Consider the following 24,184-nt stretch of genomic DNA (forward strand, 5'->3'; position numbering starts at 1 on the left):
CAACAGGTCTTTGGTTATAATTTGATTTATAATTTAAATGGGAGTGAAAAGTGATCCTTCCAGAAAATGTAATACATTTGTTGTGCTCCTCTATAGAAGGATCTGGTTATACCATGAAGAATTATATTTCTGGATTGGGGTATATTTACTGGGCATCAAAATTAGGTAATTCAGCAACTAAATTAAATGAAACTTAATATTAGCATATAGTATAATTAAACTTCTTTTAAAAATTTGCATAAAAGGTGATCAAATGTTACATTTTAATTTAATTGGCCTGATGAACCCTTCTGCATATTAGGTTGTAAAATTTAAATTACATTTTCTTAGGAAAGATATTAAAGTATAGTTTAATTGCCTCCCTCAAGATTTATTTAGGAATCTTGTTTACACAGTTTTGTTTTTATATATAATTATTTGAACTTGGTTATTAAAACATTACTATGTCTCATGTACATTATGCATGAAAGATCTATTTGCTTTTCAATTTCTAGATGTCTTCTGTTTGTATTCAGTAACTTTACAAAGATGGTAATCTCAGCCTTCAGCAGTTTCTTCACAGAAAGATTATTGTATATTAGCATTAAATAGTTTGAAATTTATAAATTATGGCTACACAGTGGATTTTGCAAATCTCAAAGTTGTGTACAGTTGCTAATCTGTATGGCATATTGGAAAACAAAACTTGGAAATGTTGCCTTTTAGATATGAAAATATCCAGAAATTGTTAGTTGTAGAGTAGCTTTCTATTCCACGTTGGGGAGAAGTTGTCCTGATCTAGTATTAAAAAGCACAAAAATGTTTTGGCTTCTTAATTTACAAATGCACAAATTTTTTGACAATTTCTTTAGTGCCTAGGATTAGTTTAAATTTACTTGCTGGTGTCATATTAAGTTAAAGTGAAACATTGCTTTGTGTTGGCTTTTGTAGTTATAGATGGCTTTTTAATTTTCCTTGAAGGTAGAAATATGCTAAACTAAAAAATACTGTTTCAGCAAATTACTGTATGAATACACAATAGAAAATAGGTGCATTTAGTTTTCCAACCTTAATTTAGATGGCATTTCCTTAATACATGATTTACATCACTGCCATCTTGTAACGACTTGGGTGACATTTTATAGGCCGCTGTGCATTTTAAGTCCTGACATTTTAAAAAGCCATGGTTCTTGTTTATGGCATATATGCATGCTGATGTGCTTTTGTTCCCTTCTTATGTAATATTTATATACAATTTACTGGTAATAACAGCTCTCACCCTTAACATCTGTTTTGGAAGGTGTGGATATCTATCCAGCAGGCACTTTTAACTGGTGAATGAAGCACTATTAAGGTTTCCTGTAATCTTCTAGGTATGTTGCCCCTGCTTTCTGTCTATTCTTTGCCCAGGTTTGTATCAGCTGGTTTAATTTATGATGACCTTCTCTATGTTAATTCACCAATTTACATTAAAATTAACCGAGTAGGAATTTGCAAGGGAGTTCAAAATCATGAGTTGCACAAAATACATGGTTTTTTAAATTAATTCTTAACAGTAATTAAACAAGTATTAGCAAATCAGGCAACTTGGAGTCTGCCTCTTCTGGATGAAAGGCATTATATGAATGTGTGAGGTATTACAATCTATAATCTGTATGGTGTAGTATACATAGTTTGTGTCTGTTGTGACTTATTTTCAGTATATTGTACCTTTAAATAGGGAGATCTAGCTCCATGCTACCATTTTGTATGTTCTTCAGCTGTAGCCTGCATCCGAGGCCACGCTACCTACACGTTTGGCTGTATTATGGGCCTTATGGTTGTTCTTCCTTGTTTTATTGATATTTTAATATAAATGCAACCATATACAGGAGATAGGGAACAAGCATGGACAGAGTAAGGAGTTGTAGGAGGAGATGAAGGCAGAGGTCTAGGCTGGGACAGAGCATTGAAGGTGACAACAAGTTCTTAATGCATACATGTTTATTTGCCCATCCTTTTTGCAATTCGAGGCATTTTGATGTTCTCGTAGTTTCTTCTGTCTGAAAATATTTATTTGCGTTAGTTGTCACAAGGATGGTTTAATTGTCTCTAATTTCTTTTTTTTTTTTAATACTGTAGATGTTTGTGGTTGAGACAATGTAAAAAACCTAAGAATCTTGTAACAGTGTGACTGTGGTAATTAGTTACGAGTGAGAGAGAACAAGCAATTAGAAAAGCCATTACAGGTTTTTCTCCACCTTTCTCATCTGAGTGCTGTAAGATATTTGATGTTATTGCAGATTTTAAGTATAGCATTTTGATAATGAAGTACAGATTCTGTTTTATTAAGTGTCATATGCTCTGAGCTGGTGTGTGTGTGTGTGTGCGTGCGTGTGCGCACACATTAAAATGGACAGCAGCCAAGAATTGAAAAAAGACTCCAAGCTATAATGAGCATCAACAAGCTCCAGGCTGGCAGTGATTTCTCCCCTCACATTACAGCAGTGTAAATGACAAGGAACTCCTCTGAAGTCACTGGTGTTACAGGTGTTCTGTAGACACAACTAGCTACATTTTCAGTCTAGTGGATGGCAATTGAGGAAATGCCTTTCCCAAAAGAAGCCATGTGCTGTTGCAGCCAGCATAACAGAATGTGAGGGATTCCACAATAGGCCTCGCTATGGTTTGATTTTTAAACTGCCAGACTGGGAGTCCTGGCGACTGATGTCCTCTGTTTATCCACAGGATGGGTGCAGCACATGCAATGGCAGTTTGGCCTTCCCTACGCTTGATCTGTCCATATGTCTAATTCTGACCCATGATAGAGTATACTCCCTATATTAATGTTATTCTGGGAGATAGATGAGCCGAAACAAAAATCCCTCAACTCTTTGGGGGTTATGCAGGGCACCCGTGTCTCTTCTCATCTTGAGTCCATGCTTTTCTCTTACTTTAGACATTTCTTGCTTTTTCCACTTCCTCCTTTAGGGTTTGATCAAGTTCCCACTAAAGTGAATGCTATGTTAGGTTGGAGTGAATATTTTATCAGCTAAATTGTTATTCAGCAGAGGCTATGGACTGTAGAGTAAGCGGAGGAGAAGTAACTAAATGATGGAGAACAGAACAGAAAGTAGTGTAAGTGAGATTGAACGCCAATCAGACTTCTCTCAAAACTGATTCCAGGATCAGAGAGCTCAATCTCTCTGGAAGTGGAAATAACACAGAGACTTTTGAAAGAGGATTCTCGCAAAGGAGACAATTGGATTGCTGGACATCTTACACAGCCAGGGAACTGAGATTATTTATTACGTTAGTTGCCAATATATGTCATTAAATTTTACCTTTGAATTATCAGAAACCTCCTCTTTTCTGCTTATGTCTGGTAAATCTCCCAAAGATGGGATGGGAAGCAGGGAGCCAGCCAATAGCACAGCAATATCTACTTTGGATATCATTACTATTGATATACTGGTACCACATTTGTTATTACTACACTAAAAATATAATATATTGTTACTCTGAATCTAACACTATTAGGAGATGTAGTGTGTAAGTATTTCAGCAGTGAAGGACATTTGGATATTTGCTTTCCCTGTAAAACCTGTCTTTACCATACCTAATTATCAGATTCATAGGCCTACATTTATGCTTAAAGAAACCATAACAATTAACTAGACTTGTATTTAAAACAACATAAATTGTCTTCTTTTTAAAAAATGCAAAACATTGCAGACTGTGTAAATTTGATGATCACTAGAAGTTTTTCTTTCTTAGATACTGATATGCTCCCCCCTTGCCATAGTATCTGAATGCCTCACAATCTTTAATGTATGTAGCGATTAGACACACCTACGAAATAGGGAAGTGCTATTATCTCTAGGTGTGTCTGTGCCACAATAAAACACCAGTGGCTGGCCTGTGTCAGCTGACTCAGGCTCACGGGGCTATAAAATTTCAGTGTAGACAGTTGGGCTCAGACTCTTGAGCGTGAGTCAGCTGACATAAGCCAATTCTGGGTGTCTTATTGCAGTGTAGACATAACCTCTCTGTGCCTCAGTTCCCTAAGTGACCCAGGCCGCACAGGAAGTCTGTGGTGGAGCAAGGATGGGAACCCTGTTCTCCCAAACCACTGTACCTTTCTTCCTGTTGACCCATCTAGCAACCAAAAAAAAGGAAAAAGGCGAGGGAAGGGAAATAACCAATCTGTTAACTCAGTTATTTGTGCTGCTATAGGTTACACTGACGACAAACCATGACTTGGCTTCTTGTTTAAAAAATTAACAGTAGACTGTAATAAACCAGCTAATTCAATGGAAGGCATCATTCTAGTTTTCTTTGATCTTTACTTGGTTACATCCAGCATTATAGGATTCAAGATTTTTCAGACAAAGATAACTTAGGCCATGTCTACACTACAAAGTTATGTCGACCTAAGTTACTTTAGCATACAACCGCCACAGTTAGTACATCGTTGTGCATGCACATACTTGGCTCCTTGTGTTGGAAGTGTATGTATTCACCAGGAGCACTTATATTGATGCAGAGTGGAGTGCACCATGGGTAGGTATTCCACTGTGCAACTGGCCACCGTCCAGCACAGGGACTTTTGGGAAGTTTTTGCAATGCCTGATGGAACCGAAACAAGTCATGCAGAGGTGACTGGGAGCATGAGGCCAACTTCCCATAATGCAGTGTTCTCCATCCCATAATTTCATCTGTATCCTATAGTTTTTGCACCTTCTTTTCAAAATCCCAGAAACCCACGTGTCCTCCTCAGTGTCCGTCATCTCTGACAGAAGCATAGAGCTATTCAGCTCTGTGCGATTATCATGAGCATTGCTAGCACAGGGCACATGATCCTGCAGGATTTACAGAGCTGCAAGAGGAGCCACAGGAACATGACAATACCTTGGAGGCTAGATTGCTGTGGGAAACAATTCAAGGTTGTTGGTGAGATTCACGGAGCAGCTGGAGGTGGTGGAGTGCTGGTTCTGGACCCAAGAAAACACTGACTGGTGGCATCGCATCTTAATGTAGGTTAGAGATGATGAGCAGGAGCTACAGAACTTTCGGATGCACAAGACCACATTCCTGAATGCGTGTGCTGAACTTGCCCCAGCCCTCCAGTGCAGGGCCACCAAAATGAGAGCTTCATTGACAGTTGAGAGTGAGTGACAATTGCACTGTGGAAACTTGCGACACCAGATTGCTGCCAGTTAGTCAGGAAATCCACCACAGGGGTCGTTACCATTTAAGAGTGCAGAGCCATTAGTCACCTCCTGCTATGCAGAACTGTGACTCTCAGTCGTGTGCAGGACATACTGGATGATTTTGCAGCAATCAGGTTCCCAAACTGCAGTTGGGTGATAGATGGCACACACATCCCTATTTTGGCATCAGATCACCTTGAGACAAGTACGTCAACAGAAAGGGTTACTTGTCTGTGGTAATGGAAGTGCTGATGCTTTCCTGACATCACTATGGGCTGGTCAGAGAAGTGCATGACACATGCATCTTTAAGAACTCAGGCTTGTTCAGAAAGCTGCAAGTAAGGACTTTCTTTTCCGATGGGTGGATTACCACTGGGAATGTTGAACTGCCAATAGTGATCCTGGACAACTTAGCCTACCTCCTTGCTTCCATGGCTCAGGAAGTCATACACCAGCCACCCTTGACAGCACAGAGGAGCGCTTCAACTACAGGCTCAGCAGGTGCAGAATGACAGTTGAATGTGCCTTTGGTTGTTTGAAGGGTCACTGGCATGGTTTACTTATAAGGTTGGACCTCAGTGAGAAAAATATCCCAATTTTTATAGCTGTGTGCTGTGTCCTGCATGATATCTGTGAAGCAAAGGGGGAAAAGTTTCTGCAGAGGTGGAGTAGCAGTCTGCTGAATTTGAACAGCAAGATACAAGGGCTATTAGAAGAGCTCAGTGAGGAGTTATGCGGTTCAGGGAGACTTTGAAAGACCATTTTAATAGTGAGCCAGAGTTGTCTGTGTGTTGCAGTAGTGTGCTGAACCTGGCCTTGCTCTTTTGTGACCCAGTATGAATCTTCTGATTGCTGAGTATGTAGGAATATAACATTGTCAATGCACCTATAAATATTGTTTGTGAATGATGATATGAGTTGTGTGACACAGTGCAGTTACAGGTTATCAGGTGCTGTCAGACCTGCTCAGCACCAGCCAGCATATGCTGTGAACTAATAAAGATGAATTTTGTTAAAAAAAATAGAATTTTATTCTGTAACACAAACCAGGCAATTTAAAAATAATAATTTAAAATGTAATAAAATGTATAAATGTATAAATTAAGGGAACAGAACTTATGAAGGGGAAAGAACATTGATTTCAGGTACACCCACACCAACCGTGGCTTTCACAGGTCAGTGTATGTGAAGCTATAATTGTCTTTAATGTCCCCCTAGATGCAGTAGTAGGGGTAGTGCACCGACCCTGATGTCACGTGGAATGTTGAGAGGGGTATACGGAGGTCCCGATATTGAGTCCTTTATGGGCTGCAGATGGAGGCGAGCATGGGATTGTTTAACCTGCAAGTCCACCAGAGTCTGCAGCATCTCTGCTCTCTGTTCTGCTGCATGTCCCTCTTCTTTTCCTGCTTCTTTCTCCTCTCCACCCTATCCTTCTCCAGGCTGTCTGCAAGGGTGATCCTCCAGGCCCTGTGCTCATTCTCTGATGCAGCACTGGCTTGCAGGATCTCCTGAAATATGCCATCCTGAGTCCTCTTTTTCCTTCTCCTCATCTGGCTCAGATGTTGTGGGGGTGTTTGGAGGGGACCGTGAAAGCTGTAATGGCTGCAGCTGCAGATACAACACACAGAGGTACCATTGTCAGTGTATTGACAACAGAAATAAAAACTTAGGATGCTGAACTCACTCCTCTGGCTCCCCAAAAGTTGTAACACTACGTGCTCACTTCTTGGGATTGATTGAGCACGGCACCAATCACAGCACTAGTGTGGTCCTCTAGGGGTTGGGGAAATGAGGAGGGAATAGTTCAGTTGCATGATTCTAGTTGTACAGGGGAATGGAACTGAATACTGGCACTGTTCTCCACAGATGGTGGTGATTTTAGCTGATACCTCAATCCTGAGGGTAAGAGGCAGAGCATAGCTGCTGCTGGCATCCCAATGCCGCATAGCCTGTATGCCGCTAGCCTGTGTACTGCAGTGGTGCCTGCTGACGTAATCGCTGAGTGGCTTGGAAAAGCGTCCTACTGCGACAGAAGGAAGAAGGCAGCCGTCCTCGGAAACCTTTGGCAGAGGATTGCAGAGTACCTCCATGAATGTTTCATTGAGATCTCTACGGAGGATTCTTGGGACCTCCTGGTGCACATAAAAAAACTGCTCTGTATGGCCCCCACTGCCTAACTGTAGAGGGAAATGAAAAGCAGATAGCAACTCTACCTCACTTGGTTGTTCCTCTACCTCTTCTATCACAAATAAAAACGAGTGCATCTAAAGACTTGTCCTGCTGCTTTGTGGGTGCCATCCCTGTAATTTCAAAGTAAACTGCATACTTACCAGAGGTCCTTCCTCTGCATCTGGCTCATCTGGGCTAGACTGGTGGGGCTGGCTGGACTGTGGGGAGTCAAAAACAGGTCCTGGCTTGCTGCACAGCTGGATTTCATGGTCGCCTGTTCCCCATACTTCTCTTCTTTGTCCACCTCCTCCTCCTTGCTGTTCACAGTAGGGGACAGTGACTCGGGCTCCTTGAAAGTATCCATGGTGCTGTTGGGGATGGTACTGTAGTCTCCGCTGAGGGTGGTATGCAGCTATTTGTAAAAGCAGCAGGTCTGTGTTTCGGCACCGGATCAGTTGTTGGCTTCCATGGCCTTCTGGTATATCTGCTGCAACTCCTTTGCTTTCATGCAGCTCTGCTGCTGGTTCCTGTCATAGCTCTTCTCCTTCAACCCCCAAGCAATCTGCTCTTAGATGTCCACATTTCTACGGCTGGTTCAGAGCTGTGCCTACACAGCATCTTCTCTCCACAGGCCCAGGAGATCCAGTATCTGGCAGGAGCACATCTGGAGCATGTAACCAGCATGGTCAGCTGGGTGGCTATAAACAACAATGGAGAGCTGCTAGGTGTGCTCGCCAAGCTGGGAAATCAGGAAAAGGATTTTCAAAAGTTCACAGAGCCGTAAGTAGGGTCTACCTGATCTCAGAGCAGTTGATGTATGGCATTGTGGGACAGCTGCTGGAGCCCAATAATGGTCAACATAAGTAACCAGTGTCAACACTTGCACTGTTGACCAAACTACATTCACTCTGACTCTACGCTGCTGGAGAAGATGGTTTTATTAAATCGGCATAGCTGCTTTGCATCGACCTAACTGTGTAGTGTAGACCAGGCCTTAATCTACTTACCTACCTTCCCTCCCTTCAGATTGTAGCCAGGGTGTAAAGCTAAGAAGGTGGCTATAGAGTGGAACTGTAAGGAGCATATGTGTGTATCTGGTATTGAGGATAGGCTGTAGAATGTGAGAAATCAAGGAAGGGTGGTCTGGGGAGTTGTCTGGTCTGAGTGCACTTGGCTGAAGAAGCAGGGAAGGAAACTGGAGATGTAGTTCTCAAGAAGGCTTGGTGTGAGTTACTTGTTTACATCTGAAATTCCTGGGCATTGTCTAGTTGTAAAATAAATACTACTTAAGTTCAAACAAAAGGAGAGAGGTTAAAACTTGTCTAAAATCAACATTCAAAGCCCAGCCCTTTCCCCACTGAGGAGAATGAGTTTCTTTCTGTTGGGGGCCATGTGGTGTTACTGCCCTACAAATGAATAATTACTGTACAACATTTAATCGGAAAGCACTGACACACACACCCCACCCTTTTTGGGGGCTCTTTCTTCTACCTGTATGTAAATTGAGTAGCTGAAGAACTGAAGCACTATTGGAGTAGGTGCTTGCCTCCATACTGATTCTAGATTAGCTTTCTCGGAATTGGGATACTGAACCAAGGTAAATTTTTCCTGAAATTAAAATGATACATGGCCTTTTTGATCTGTGTCTGAGTTTTGCACAAACTAGAATTTCCAAACAATGTAGCCAGATATTAATGTTTTCAGTTCAGGTAGGAAGAAAAGAATCTTTCATTACAGTGCAATGGAGTCATAGTCACATCCTTTACAGGACAGCAGGAATGTTTAACCACAGCCATGAAAAACACTGTTAGGCTTGTACTGTCTATAAAAGATATTTTCAAAGCTGCTGATATTGATACATGGTTTTTAAGTGGGCTGTTTTCTCCTAGGTGGGAACAACTCATCTAATGGAGTAGAAAAACCAAGTTAGAACTCTCATGTTTTGGGGAGGTTGGTGTTTGTTTCCCACCATTGTGAAACCCACATTTTCACGTTCCCAAGTCAATGGATCTCAGGGATCCTCCAGAAGAAAGGGATATCTATCTTCATGGAGGCTCCTAGCCAATATCCTGCCACCTGGCTCCATTAGGCCCTTGACAGTCTGGTTCCTGCAAGAATCATTGTGCCAGGTGCTCCTGAAATCTTCAAATGTTTCCACCCCAGGGTAGGGGACAAAAGCCTACATCACAACAGACTTATTCTACAGCAATTTATCATATGTTGTAAGAGAATTGAAGGGAGCTTGACTACCTACTTCCCCAAGTATATCCCTTCTACTGAGCTTAGACTCCATGGAGTCCAGGGTTGGGGGAAACAGACTTTTGAGGCAGCATTCCCTCCTGTGCCTCCTCTGTGCTTCCTGCCCTCCCCTGTAATTCAGAAGCACCAATTCACATCTGTGCGCAAAAGCAGGGAGGAATCAAGGAGGCTGAAAATTGAAAGGTTTTTACTACATAAATTTCATTCATTATGTAAACATAGTTGTTCCCTCTCCTGGCATAGAATAATAAATCTTTCTTTTTCTGACAGATACAGTTATCATCAGATATTCCCTGGCCTTAATACCGAGGGAGAACTTTTCTTTTAAAGCAACTACAAGAAGGGGACAACACAAAAGGTATCGTATTTCTGCACTTGATTAAACTCTGTTCCTCTTGTATAATTTTCTGCTTTTTTTTCTGGTTTTAATTCATTAAGACCTTTTTTAGTTTTAAGTTTAATTCTCTTTTTGTTCCTTTTTAAAATTAATTAGTTCTTACACAATTAAAGACCCTATATCTGTTACCAAGGCAGCCCTGTAAAAGTGGATGAGAGGAGGAAGGGGAGGTTGTAGTCAAGGTGAGAATCCAAGATCTGTGAGGCAAACAAAATAGACTATAATTTCAATTTTTGGTTCAGAAGCTCTGTAGTAACTGAGCCAGGGGTGATGATGAAATTCAAGCCCTAGGCAAGAACATTCCTTACCAGCTTGTTCTTCCTTGATTCCACACTGGCTGGTTTCCTGAAGTGTCCATCTCTTCTCATTCCCAGTTTCCTACCTCTCTCCTCCGAAACTTCCCCATTTATCTTCCATTTACCCTTGCTAGGGTGGTAATATGTCCTCTGCCTGTGTGACATCTTCCTGCAGCCATGCTTCCAGGGGGGTGAAGTACAGCGTCTCTTAGGCAAGATGGTCTTTTCTTGTGCCCTTCACAGAGATGTCTACCCTGTGCCTAAACCTGGCCCTGGTGAAGTCATCTAAAACTGAGGTAACAGAGCTCCAAACTGTTGCTGAGTCAATCCCAAAATGATAGTTTTGAAATCAGGATCCTACTCTGATTAGTGTGAGAGTTGAAACAAGTAGAAAAGAAATCAAAAGCCGCACCCTTTGTCCAACAGACTAATTAGAGTAGTAGCACTAACATTCTCAGCTACTGTGATTTCAGCTTCCTGTATCTTTTTAATCTCAGTGTTTGTGCTTCAAAAATTCGATTATTCAGCAACAACAGTACATCAAATATTAAAGTAGTTTCTGTTTGTTTTCCTGAAATATTATTCCATTCTATGCACTGTTTTCCTTGTCTCTGTCTAGGTGAATTAAAGCCTTAGCCAAGCATTCTTCTAAAAATAACTTGACTCTGAAATAGCTCTCTCAGTTCTCTAAATTACCGAGTTTCATATCACATTTCTGATTTTACTTCTTCCCCCTCACATTTGATTATTATTTTTGCTAAACATTGTCTCTGGTTTATGTGTCAAAGCTGGAGGTGTATGTAATTCATATTAAAGTTCTCAAAATCTTTGTAGGAAGGATTCTGAGGAGTTTATTTTGCACTTAGTGCTTGGATTTTCTTTGCCTCTTATCTCTATTACTTATGTAAACTTAATAAAAATGAGTTAAAATATATGTTTATTATAGCTAAAAACCTGTTTAAACAGCCTAGGTTTTGGGTGTAATAGTGGAGAGAATTTATTATTAAACATTTGAAGTGGCTAGACAGTAAAAGCAAAATTTAAAACTTTTCCTACTCCTCAGCATAAGCATCAACAGAGTAGTTATTAAAAAGGGATGGTTAAATCGAAAGCTAGTTTCTTCAAGCAGATCTTAGGTAGTTACCCAGAAGCTAAATATCTCTACTTCTAAACAGCTGCAGTTAGGCATTAGTGAAATATTCAGCTGGAAGGAAGACAACCCACTGATGGGGAGCTTCAGCTGTGAAAAGCATTGGGAGATCAAAGGACCTCGAGATTAAGATACACAAATATCAGAGCTATGGAAGGAAAGAGGGCACTGTATGGCTACATTAGCCTGGAAGGAAATAATTGGGCTTTCCAAAAGGTTAAGTGGAGCTAGACTCTAAACAGGGGCGGCTCTAGGAATTGCGCCGCCCCAAGCAGGGCGGCACGCCGCGGGGGGCACTCTGCCGGTCGCCGGTCCCGCGGCTCCGGTGGACCTCCTGCAGACATGCCTGCGGAGGGTCCGCTGGTCCCGCAGCTCCGGTGGACCTCCCGCAGGCACACCTGCGGATGCTCCACCGAAGCTGCGGGACCAGCGGACCCTCCGCAGGCACGCCTGTGGGAGGTCCACCGGAGCCGCCTGCCGCCCTCCCGCGGCACGCCGCCCCAAGCACGCACTTGGCGCGCTGGGGTCTGGAGCCGACCCTGGCTCTAATCCAACCCGCCTCTGAAAATTTGCAGTGGTTTGGACTGGGATCTGAACTCTGTGGCTCAGGCCAATGTTTAATTATAATTGATCCCCACTTTGGTCCATGCTCCCAATTATTAGTGACAGGAGCTTCTATAAACATAGCACTTACAACCATTATACTAAGGCCTGGTCTACTCTGGGGGGGTGGGGGAGGGAATCGATCTAAGTTATGCAACTTCAGCTATGCAAATAACGTAGCTGAAATTGATGTACTTAGATCTACTCTGTCTTCACTGTGGTGAGTCGACTGCTGACACTCTCCCGTCGGCTCTGCTCTGCCTGCGCCTCTCGCTCCGGTGGAGTACAGGAGTCAACGGGAGAGCGCTCAGCAGTCGATTTATCGCGTTTAGTCTAGATGCGGTAAATCGACCCCACTGGACCGATCGTTGCCTGCCAATCCAGCAGGTAGTAGGGTCACTGCAGTGATCACATACTCTTATCCCACCACCTAAATACTTGAGTAATTTAGAACATTCTCACTTTGTCACAGAAGTGAATTGTAACTGTTGGGTGCTCAGCACCACAGGAAGGAGAACCTACATATTTCAGCTTGAAAATATTGAGCCACCCAAAGCTAAAAGAAAATGTAGGTCTGAGACTATGGGAGTTCTCCAGGAACAATGTCCCCACATTGCATGTATTGCACATCCCAAACAGGAATGTGGCAAACACATCCACCATGATCAACCTCTGTGCACAGGGCTGGCCTGTGGTTTTAGGGAAGGTTGTTGTGGTGATTCTTTAAAATATATCCCAATTTTAACTGACTAATTGTATGTAAGTATGGGAGGGATTAGGATTGTATGCCTAGAGTACAAACATGTAGCCAGAAATACACCTGGCAAATTTGTGTATGTATTTACAAACGTATGTTTATACACGTTTATATCTATATTACATACAAAAAATGACATTAAAAGAACAATTAGGTTGCAAAGTCACGCATCCAAACATTACAAAATGCCAGAGTTCAGGCTGCCCATACAACCTTGTGGTTATGAGACTGTGAGAGTCTTTAGTTACCTACCCTCCCTCCCCCTTCTTGTCTTTGCTGCCTGGGTGCCAGCAGCAGGAGCATTGAGAACGCAGGAGAGACAATCTTCTGTCTCTCACTTTCTGTTTAGCACCCCAATGATGCCTGATAGCCAGGAGGAACAATTGCAGGGAAAGGTCCTGCTCAGCCCCGGCCTGGGAGCATGCCCAGTGAAAGTGAAATACTGGGAGAACGTAGCTCCAACTAGGCTCTACTGAGCATGTGTGAACTGAGATTTTCAGAGGCTCATAATTTGGCCAAATTTGGGTAGATGTTCCCAGACAGAAAAAAAGATTCATCCTTGACACCAAGGCAACCTCCTCCACATTTGAAGTCCCTGTTCCAAAGTGTGGAGGCACCAGAGCTTCTAACAAATGGCTGTAGGGGTTTAGCACGGGCAAAACAACTTATTTCCCTCTAACCTTCGTCTGAGAAATGCCTGGACTATGTAGCTGAAATTATTCAAACAAAAAAATTCAGCCTGAGGTGAGGGTTGCCAACTTTTTAATTGCTGAAAACTAGACGCCCCTGCCCCACCTCCGTATTCACCTGGCATAACAGGAGTACCAAAATGCCTGGTTCGTTCAGCACACTAAATCATCACCTGAAAGAGCATATTCTTCATGGCATCATGACCAGCAATTACATTATTATGTACTATACAATGGCAAGTGGGGCTTAAGACATTTATAAAACGTTATTTGTAAAAAGAGTGAGGCTATTTCCCACAGTACTACAAATTCAATTCTACATATTTCTAGTGATGTTCTCCATAAGGATAGCTGTTTTTAAATTGAGTTAAAAATCAGATGGATTAATAAAATGCAATTGGGCATTGTCTGAAAAGTCAAACTTGCGTTAAATATTCCTGATCCAATTAGTGAGAGAAATGGATTGTGGGTTATTTTTTTATTTTTTACATCCTCAATTGCATCTTCAAAGCATGTTGCACTCTCCTGCATCGTGTGGGGCTCTGGCCATGTTGGAGATAAGTGACAATTTTACCCTGTTCATTCTGGTAGAGTGGCAAGAATCTGTACGTCTCTGGAGCCCAGTGGAGGGGATATCTAAAGGCTATGAACCTTCATGGTTTGGGGCATGAGCAAACTTCTAACTGTCAACCCTACTTGGGAACCCCATAAGTACACTGGGTTTTTTTTTCTTTGCACCTTCCTCTAATTAGGGCACAGCAGGATGGAGGGTGTGTGTGTCAGTCCTCAGAGTGAGGGGCGGGGCTAGGAAATCAGGGCACAGTGGTGGGGTGGGGAGGGCGGACAGGATCTCTCCACCCCGGTGGTGGTGGCAGCCCAGTTCCTACCTCTCCACCAGAGAAGCTGGACCGGGTCCAGGAGCCAGCCAGCTCTCTCCGTCAGCAGCTGAGCAGCTCCTCCAGAGCTGCTGCTCTTCCCACCATCTTTGCGGAGAGACTGATTGCAGTAACTCTGGTAACCGGACACTGCCAGGTTCCCTTTTTGACTAGATTTTGTGGTTGAAAACTTGACACCTGGCAACCCTACCTGAGGCAGACACTTGGCATGGAAAACTTCAGTCCAAATGCATAAAGTTTGGCAAAGCTAGACGCTCTTGAAAAAGGGGTCTTAAAATGAAAGTGTAAGGCAGTTTTAACTACTGGAATCATTACCTGCACTGCCTATAATAAAAATTGTTTCTGGCTAAGTGTCTGAGTGTAATATTTTGCAGCCTAAGCATTGGAGCATGCCTATGTTTCACTCAAGTACCAGACACATCCTGCATTACTGAAGGATGTGTGGAAGTTCAGGGCATTTTTTCAGGGCATTTATTTGAGCCTACACTGATCTGTGGGATCACTATGGCTCTTTGACTTGCCGAATTATACGAACAAGGCATAACGTTATTCTCTGAAGGCTAAATCCCGCTTTTGGTGCAACACTCAAGTCAGTGCATCAGTATGTAGAGCAGACCGTGGCCCTGTGCTTGGAAGATCAAGTGCTAAGTTTCTGCTTCCAGGAGCCACCAATGTCTTGTTTCCCAGAGCAGAGAAGTTACTTGGCAGGGTTCATGACACTGTTTCTGCTCCTCAGACAGGCAGCTAGACTCTGGACCAGGATGTTGTCATTGTCTGTAACAAAGACTACTCTGTTGGCAGTGTTAACAAGACATTTATGTGCCAGAATCCATCATATGAAATGATGGGTCTCTGAGACTGTGATTAAAATGTATCTGTTTTTCCTGCTTTTGAATGCTTGTACATGAACAGGCTGATTATTTGAGTTGTCTAGTGAGCTAAGTACATTTGCTTCTTGCACATATTATTCATTAGTTCTCAAATATATATTTGCCTTGTGAAACAAAAAGCTGCAGTGTTGTCCAGGGAGAACTGGATTGTACTTTACATGGCTAAACTGAGATGTGTGGTAAACAGATGCATCTGTATTGACTGAAGGGGAGCTGCCCCCTGCCTTCCCCAACTCTGAATTTGGCCCATAAGATTATGGCAGGGCCGCCCAGAGGGGGGGGCAAGAGGGGCAATTTGCCCCAGGCCCCGAGCCCCACAGGGGCCCCCACGAGAGTTTTTCGGGGCCCCTGGAGCGGGGTCCCTCACTCACTCCGGGGGGGCCGGAAAACTCTTGCGGGGCCGGGCGCAGGAGCTTCTTCGCTCCCGGTCTTCGCCGGCGGGGGGTCCTTGCGCTCCGGGGCGGAAGGACCCCCCGCTGGCGAATTACCGCCGAAGACGGAGCAGGACCTGCCGCCAAGTTCAGCTCGGTCTTCGGCGGTAATTTGGCGGCGGGGGGCCCTTCCCTTCCGGGACCCGCCGCCGAAGTGCCTCGAAGATCCGCGGCGGGGGCCCCCCCCGCCGCCGCTGAAGACCGGGCTGCATTTCGGCGGCGGGTCCAGCTTCGGCGGTAATTCGGCAGCGGGGGGGCCCCGCCGCGGGTCTTCGGGGCACTTCGGCGGCGGGTCCCGGAACGGAAGGGCCCCCCGCCGCCGAAGACCCCGGGCCCCCGGAATCCTGTGGGCGGCCCTGGCTTATGGAAGACAAGTAAAGCACTGATCTGTATGTGTCTACCCAAGCTGGAAAGTACACCTCCAGCTCCAGTGTAGATGTGTCCCTTAGAATGAGACAGACAGTTCCTGGAGAGAATAAGAGCTATTGGGTCTCATTCTGTTCTCACCCTAACTTTACGCTGGTGTAACTGACTTCAGTGGCATTTGCCTGGTTTAAAATAACGTGAGATCTCAATTTGTTCCGATTTCTCAGTGAGAGAGAAGCTGCCATAAGGGGAGAGTACTGCTGCAGGAGTGGTTGGTAAGCAGTTAAGGTTGGCTTGATTTTGTAGCTTCAGGAATTCTAAGCATGAATATTGACTTTTGTTCTGTCAGAGGTATTATTTGTACCTGTTTTTTCAGACCCCCTGAAGAGGTGGGAAAGAAGCCACACATTCCATAGGAAGGTGGGGGAGAGATTTAAAAAACAAGATATACGTTCAGAGAAACAGAAAAAGGGATATATTTTTTCCTCTGTGCAAAAAGAGCCATTAGAAAAACATGTTCTGAACTCTGCAGGACAACAGTTTTTCTGGCAATACAAATTGGTTCACAGGGGAGAAACACCATGGCAGATATTTATTTGATTCAGACTTGTAAAAAAAAAATCTTTTCTGCTTTGATAATTTATTTGCACTACTTTCATAAGCATTAGTGGGAGTCGCCCTTATAAATCCACTGAGAACAGAGCACTAGAACTACAACATTTGTTGTTAGTCAAGAATGTATGTACACAGTTTTATTGGAACTAGCCTTTCTTCCACTGTAATCTACAGATCTTGAAGAGCCCTGCACTTCTACAACATAAAAAAAAGCAAATATCTCAATAGCCTCAAATCAAATTAGGTGTTTATCTACGTGTAGAACACCTGACCCACTCTGCCTCCCTTGAATGCAAATAATTTTACGGATAAACAAAGCTAGACTGTGTTCTTGGATCTGAGATTAAGTAGCTTTGTGTTTCTATCTACATGATACTATTTATAGAATCAATTAACTCCTCATCGTTGGGATAAGTCGTTTGACACATCTGTTGCTGAGCTCAGACACACACTCCTCTGCAGGGTCACAGTTTGATTTCTTCCTCTCCCCTCAAAATAACCACTTTTTAATAGTATCTATTAGCTTAAAAACCTGCCTATTGACATTATTATTGCACTATTTGTATTCTGTGAAGTTGGCCTAGGTAACTGAATGGCTTCCCTTATCCCTGCCACTTGACATATTTTTTTTCTTTGCCATTATAATCACATTTTCTATGAAAGGATGAGGCTGCAGGCTTTCCAGAGCCTGCTGCAATGTTTTCGTTGCTGTACTTTGCTGCAGAAAGGGTCTCCTTTGCCTGTGACTGTTGAGATCACTCCCTACTTGCCTACTCTCTGGATCTTGAATTTTTCAAAATGGTGATTAACTATAGATGGTTGGAGTCTAGCAATTCACCACTTATAGTCAACCCCAGACCGTGATGACAGAAATGTTAGTATAGCATTTCTCCTTGGAATTGTGTCTTGAATTGAAACCAAGTCTTGAAGCCAAGACAAATGGGCGACACTAGTTTAAGTTTTTAATTTATACAGTCTTATGATTTTTATCAGAATATTTATCTCTAAATATAACCACACCTTACTCAAGTTATAAAGAACAGTTTGACCACAAGCACACAATATTAATGACTCCATGGTAACAATAGTCCTTAAAGTGCATGAATGCAGTGATGATTGATATATACTATCTCACTTGGATGTCTGATATCAAAGAGTTGCAATGTGACTTAATCCCCTGTTGTTTGTGTTGATTTTGATAGGACTGTTTGCATGAGTAAGATGATTTTGCACCACCAGACCAGAGATCAGAGAGGAATATCAGTGCCACATTCTATCAGAAATTATATTTTAATTTTATATATATTTTATTTTAAATAATATTTGTTGTTTTAAATTATAATTATAGGAGAATGTTCTGAAGAAACAGTAGTTTTATAGAATATATTTTTTGTAAATGTTTTTGAAGAGTATGTAATTTTTCTGTTACAACGTATGTGGAGCCTGCAGTTTCATTGAGCAAAAAGCGCCAATGTGGAACTGATCATTCACCACCAAAACCACTGACTCTTGCCTCACTGATTGTGGATTTGACTATGGTGGGACTACATGGTACTCTGACTACTGATGGTACCACAGGAATTCCATTTCATCGAATTACTGTAAACAGCATCGTGGTACTGACCACATTGGTACTCCCCTGAACACCCATCTGTACACATTCATCACCACACTACTTCGATCCCATACTGAGACCCACCACCTCATCTCAAGAAGCTAGAAGAAAACATATATAATATCTCAAGAAGAATGAAAAGAAGAATGTCAAGAGACCAATCACCTAGAAGACATGACAGGCAAGAAGAAGCAGAGATGAGAACACATGACAGACCAGATATACATGATCCATACCAATATTGACCTTGAGTATACCACTAATGACCACCATCCCCCATATAGTATTACTGGGACACTGCTCTCTGTACACGTGTCAGAGTGGACTGCAATTCAGGAGAAACTGCTGAGAGAAGTCACTAGATAATAGGGCAGATACACACCAAGACTATACACAAATAGAGGAGATAGGTACCCCATCCCCCATAGGATAGACCATACACACAACATACCAAACCCCATTTTAAACCAACTTAATTTTCATAACACAATAAAAAGCAGTTTCAAAACTATTTCTAGTAGATAAATTCACCTTTAAGTTTCACTCACCAAAACACCAACAGAGTGGCTGGTCAAATCCAGGTTCTCATCAAATGTGGTCCATCTCCACACCAAAATCAAGGCCACACACACAATGATCCCAATCTCACATCCACAACAAACATCAAAGTATCATAGATCTATCTAAATCTAAATAAATTAAAAAAAAAAAAAATTAAAAAAAAGTTAAAAAAAAAAAAAAAAAAAAAAAAATTAAAAAAAAAATAAAAATTTAAAAAAAAAAATAAGGCTGCTGGCAAAGCAGGCTGGCTTGGAATGGTGGAATAGCTCCTGTTCCACAAGTTGTTCAGTCCTTTTTTTCAGTTCAGTTGGTCTAGCAAAGTTCCTGTTCAGAAAAACAAAAAAGAGCAAAGAAGAAGAAAAATAGAGCTTTTTTTATGGCTGGAGGTGTTTATGGACTTTTATAGCTTTTGCCCATGCAAAGGGCATGCCATTGTTCTTGGAGTTTTAGTCGAGTGTGGCAAGTCAATTGCATGCCCAATTTTGCTATTATTTCAGGAAGCCATTTGCTTAATTCCCCATAGCCATGTTACACATTCCCCATATGGATTTACATGTCAGTCCACTCTCATGGTTGTCCTCCCACCATCCATGTCTTGATGATGGTTTGATTTGAATAGTCCCTCCAAGATGTGCCAGTTGAGCTACCTTGTGGGTGGTTACAGTGGTGTACCCAGCCAATAACATTTAAAATATATATATTTAAAAATTAAAATACAAAATGATATACAGATATACAAATAATATAAGCATAATCATAACCAGCAACTTTAAATCATAGATTGACAAGACCAACACACCTTTATGCAACAAATATATATAATACATATATACAATATATATATCATATGGTCATATTTTAATCAGATAATATCATTCCTTCTCATAGTTCATGGAGGTATCAGCACCATTCTGGCAAGGATAGCACTGACAGAGTGCTCAACTGCATATCAACTCTTGTGTAGTACCACGGAAGTAGTCATGAAACCCGGGCTTCCCAAAAAAAGTCAAAAGAAGTGCCCAAATAACTTCCAGGAACTTCCACTCTGTGCAGAGAAAACAGATGTGAAATGCCTTGTGGCATTCCTGCACAGGTCTGCTCAAAAAAAAAAATAAAAACAACAAAAAGCAAACACAAAGATTCAAATCCCCCCCAGAGACACCAACCCCCCCCAAGCAAGCCACCCACACACCAGCAGAAAAAGGACAAAAAAAAAAAAAGACCGACAGCAGCACTCAAAACTTCAGAGCCCTCTCAAAGTCAGAACATCAATTCTGATACATTGGTCGAGGCCCTGAGCTACCACTCTCACCATCAGTTGCACTCAAACCAAAATCTACTTCACATCCTTTCACTTACCACCTTGTTTTTTTGACAAAAAGGGGGACACATGGGACAACATCAGGTGGGTACTGGAAATCATCTCCAGTTTCAATCCTCTCCTCTTCCCCTCCTCTCTCTCCCTCCCTCCTCAGGGACCCTTCACAATGCCTGTTACGTAATAAAAATAAAAATAAAATCCTCTTCTAAATCATGGCACGATAGAACCAGAGGAGAGGACAGAGGAGAGACAAATAAATACATATAAAAAAAAAAAAAAAAAAAAAAAAAAAAAAAAAAAAAAAAAGAAAACCCATTTTGGATTTGAGGTCACTAAACAAAACAAAAGATTCAAGATGTTTATCAAGATGTACAAATATTTTTAAACCCCCCATGCTAGACCAGGGAGACTGGTTCTCCCTCCTCAACTATTTTCATATGCCTTTTTCAGCCATCTCACAGGAGATTCCTGAGATTCACCCTGGGTCAAGACCATTTTCACTACAGAGTTCTTCCATTTGGCCTCTCGTGAGCACCCAGTGTGTTCTCAAAGGTCCTATCTGTGGTAAATTAGGTCCCATCTTTGCAAATTAGGAATCATGATATATTCATCTCTAGGTGATTGCCTACTCAAGGCATGATCCTTCGATGACACCCTATCAGTCACGCAAAAGACTACAACTGAACACTCAAAAATCGATTCTGACTTCTGCAACATGTGGAATTCATAGGAGCCTATCTAGATGCAGTGAAGGCCAAAGCCTTTTTCCCACTACACAGGTTAAGTACTCTAACCAAGTGGAGATATGTCCCTGCTGCTCCTAGGCAGAGGAACGGCCACGGGGGCTCCATGTGCTGCCCCTACCCTGCCCCGAGTGCTGGCTCCGCAGCTCCCATTCGCCAGGGACCACGGCCAATGGGAGCTGTGGGGGCAGTGCCTGCAGGCAAAGGCAATGCACAGAGCTGCCTGGCTGCACGTCTGCCTAGGAGCAGCAAGGACATGTCGCCGCTTGTGGGGAGCTACCTGAGGTGAGCGCTGCCCGGTTCCAGCACACCAAAACCCTTCCTGCGCCCCAATCCTCTGACCCAAGCCCCCTGCCACACCCAAACTCCCTCCTAGAGCCCATGCCCCGCACCCTCTCCCGCACCCCAACCCCCAGCCCTGAGCCCCCTTCCGCACCCAAATTCCCTCCCTCTTAGTTAACTGGAATTTTCGACTTACCGGCACCCCACATTCCCTCAACATGCCAGATAACAAAGCCTTTACGTTATGTTGTTTTTGTATGTTTTCATGAAAGTTGAGATTCCGGAGAACAAGATCTCAACTTCAGAGAAGTGCTGGTATGATGTACCAGCTCAGTCAGAGTCCTGCATAAAGTGTGTAAATATTAAGAAAAGATATAAATTGTTATGGTGTTCCCAAGAGTATAAATAAGGCATGGTCTACGCTTTAAAATTGTATCAATCTGACTGTTTTGGTTAGGGCTGTATTTTTTTTTTTTTTTTACTGAAATAGTTATTCTGGTACAGTTCTTAGTATGAATGTAGTTATAATGGTAGAATGGTGCCTTATGTTAGTATAGGCTAGTTAGTATATTCCTGTACAGGAATAAGCACTTCTGTACTGGTAGAACTAGGGAGGTTGTACTGCTTTAACTACACCAGAATCATTAAACATATATATCTTTTATGTGTAGACAAGCCTTAAGAAGCATTGGAATTAAATTGCATGAAAGAAAATTTAGTCTGAAAAACAGCGGGGGGAAAATCCTAACAATGAGCACTATTGGATTGTGGAATAATTTCCCAAGGAAAGTAGTAGAATGTCTGTGGCTAGCGACTTTTAAAACTGCACTGGATAATATATTCTATACAGCAGCGGTTCGCAACCGGGGGTCCACGAACCCTTTCAAGAAGGCCTCAGGTCCCCGTGGCTGAAATCCAGAGCCCAAGCTGCAGCACCCCTGCAGGGCTGAAGTCAGGAGCTGAGGTTGAAGCCCCTATCTGTGGCGCCCCCTGTGGGGCTGAAGCTGGGAGGCACGAATCTGAAACCCTGATCTCCCGTGCCTCCCATGGGGCTGAAGCCGGGAGGCATGGGACTCAACAAGCCCCAACCTTCAGCGCCCCCTGGGGGCTGGAGCTGGGAGGCATGGAGCTGAATCCCAGAGCCCCGAGCCTTGGCGCTCCCCATGGAGCAGAAGCCCTGAGCCCATGGGCAGACTTGGGGTCCTGGAGGGCATTGTTATCCCCTCCCACAAACTGCAGCACAAGATCACAGCAGTCCCGGGGTCGCCTCCACACTCTCTGCATCTCCTTCTCTCCCCGCCCCCTGGCCAGGTCGGAGGTGGGAAACTGGAGCCAGACAGTGAGTCAGGGCAGCTACTGCCCTGGCTGTTGCCTTGGAGCAGGCAGCCACAGCATTCCCTCGTCTCCTGCTGGTGCCTCCGGTTGAAACTGCTTCTCCGCTCCCACCCCCCTTTGCTCACACAGCTGGTAAGAGCCGCCTGGGCGGGGGACCTGGCTTCATGGCTGGCAGAGCCCTTGGGGAACAGGGAAGCCCTCTCGGCACACAGCCCCTGCACGCTGAGCTACCCCTATGCCCGACACGCAGCCCCTAGCCACATAGGCGCTGGAAGAAGAAGTGCGAGGGACCGCTACTGGCCCCGTGCCTGCCCCAGCCTCAGCCCCCTTATCCCTGTCTGTGTCAACCCCTCCTGGCAACACGGCCCTGCACCTGGCCTCAGCTGGGGTGGGGGCACGAGGTAAAAAGTTTGGGGATAGTTCAGCACTCCCACTATAAAATGCATTCTAGCTCCACTGCCTAGCTACCCCCTTCCCTGCACACAGCCCCAGATACCCCCTCCCTGCACCCTGAGCTACCCCCCGCCTGCACCCTGAGCTACCCCCTGCCTGCACACAGCCCCAGATACCCCCTCCCTGCACCCTGAGCTACCCCCTGCCTGCACACAGCCCCAGATACCCCCTTCCTGCATCTTGAGCTACCTCCTCCTTGCACCCTGAGCTACCCCCTTCACTGCACACAGCCCCAGATACCCCCTTCCTGCACCCTGAGCTACCCCCTTCCCTGCACACAGCCCCAGATACCCCCTCCCTGCACCCTGAGCTACCCCCTGCCTGCACACAGCCCCAGATACCCCCTTCCTGCATCTTGAGCTACCCTCTCCCTGCACCCTGAGATACCCCCCACCTGCACACAGCCCCAGATACCCCCTGCCTGCACCCTGAGCTGTTTTCAAACTTTTTGAGCTAAGCCCCCCCCCCCCCACACACACACACACTGAGTTATAATTTTTGGTTGCGCCTTCCCCACCCCCCATCCCAGACAGGTGGGTGGCCTGCTGAGGTGAGTCGGGGGCGGAGGTGGTGCTCCCTCCCTGGACCCAGCCATGCAGAGCTGGCTTGAGCCCCACTTCCCCTCCCGCCCCCAAAATAGATGTCAAACTATGCCTAAGCCCAAGGCCCCTGCCCTGAGGCCCCCTCTCCCCCCGCCAGGCCCTGGAATTTTTAATAGAATATTGGGGGGGGGCTCAGAAAGAAAAAAGTTGAGAACCGCTGATATACTGGACAATCCTGTATTGGCAGGGGATGGACTAAGTGATGTACAGTAATTGTTCTTAATTTCTCTATTACAATTCGTGAAAAGGCTAAGATTACACAGTGCCTTTTTCATCCAGCGACCTCAAAGTGCTTTTGTAAATGCAAATTCCTGTCTTCTGAAGAAGGTGTCAGTCAGCGTTACTATTGTACTCGGAAAAACTGATGCACAGATAAGTAGGTTGAGTAATGTACCCAAGATTTCACAGCCTGTATGTGGGTGAAGTAGGGAATAAAACCCAAGAATTCTGGTTCACACACCCCTGCTTTATCCACTAGACAGGCCCCTTCTGTGTAAGAATGTGAGTCCGAGCATGTTTATGTGTTACACTAATTCTGTTTAAAAGCCATTGCAGCTTTTAAAGATGAGTTAATATGTGA

The 24,184-nt window shown here is 43.8% G+C and overlaps 1 protein-coding gene across 2 annotated transcripts in view; it reads left to right on the plus strand.

The window, feature by feature from the left end:
• ARVCF (ARVCF delta catenin family member) overlaps positions 1-24,184 on the plus strand; it is a 429,897-nt gene that overhangs the window by 173,293 nt on the left and 232,420 nt on the right. For both annotated transcript variants that reach the window (XM_039504866.1, XM_039504865.1), the window contains one exon: positions 9,873-9,960. The gene's annotated coding sequence lies outside the window, so the exon portion shown is untranslated. The remainder of the gene's footprint in view (positions 1-9,872; positions 9,961-24,184) is intronic.

Source organism: Mauremys reevesii, linkage group 18, assembly GCF_016161935.1.
Source record: "Mauremys reevesii isolate NIE-2019 linkage group 18, ASM1616193v1, whole genome shotgun sequence".
Classification (NCBI taxonomy): domain Eukaryota; kingdom Metazoa; phylum Chordata; order Testudines; family Geoemydidae; genus Mauremys; species Mauremys reevesii.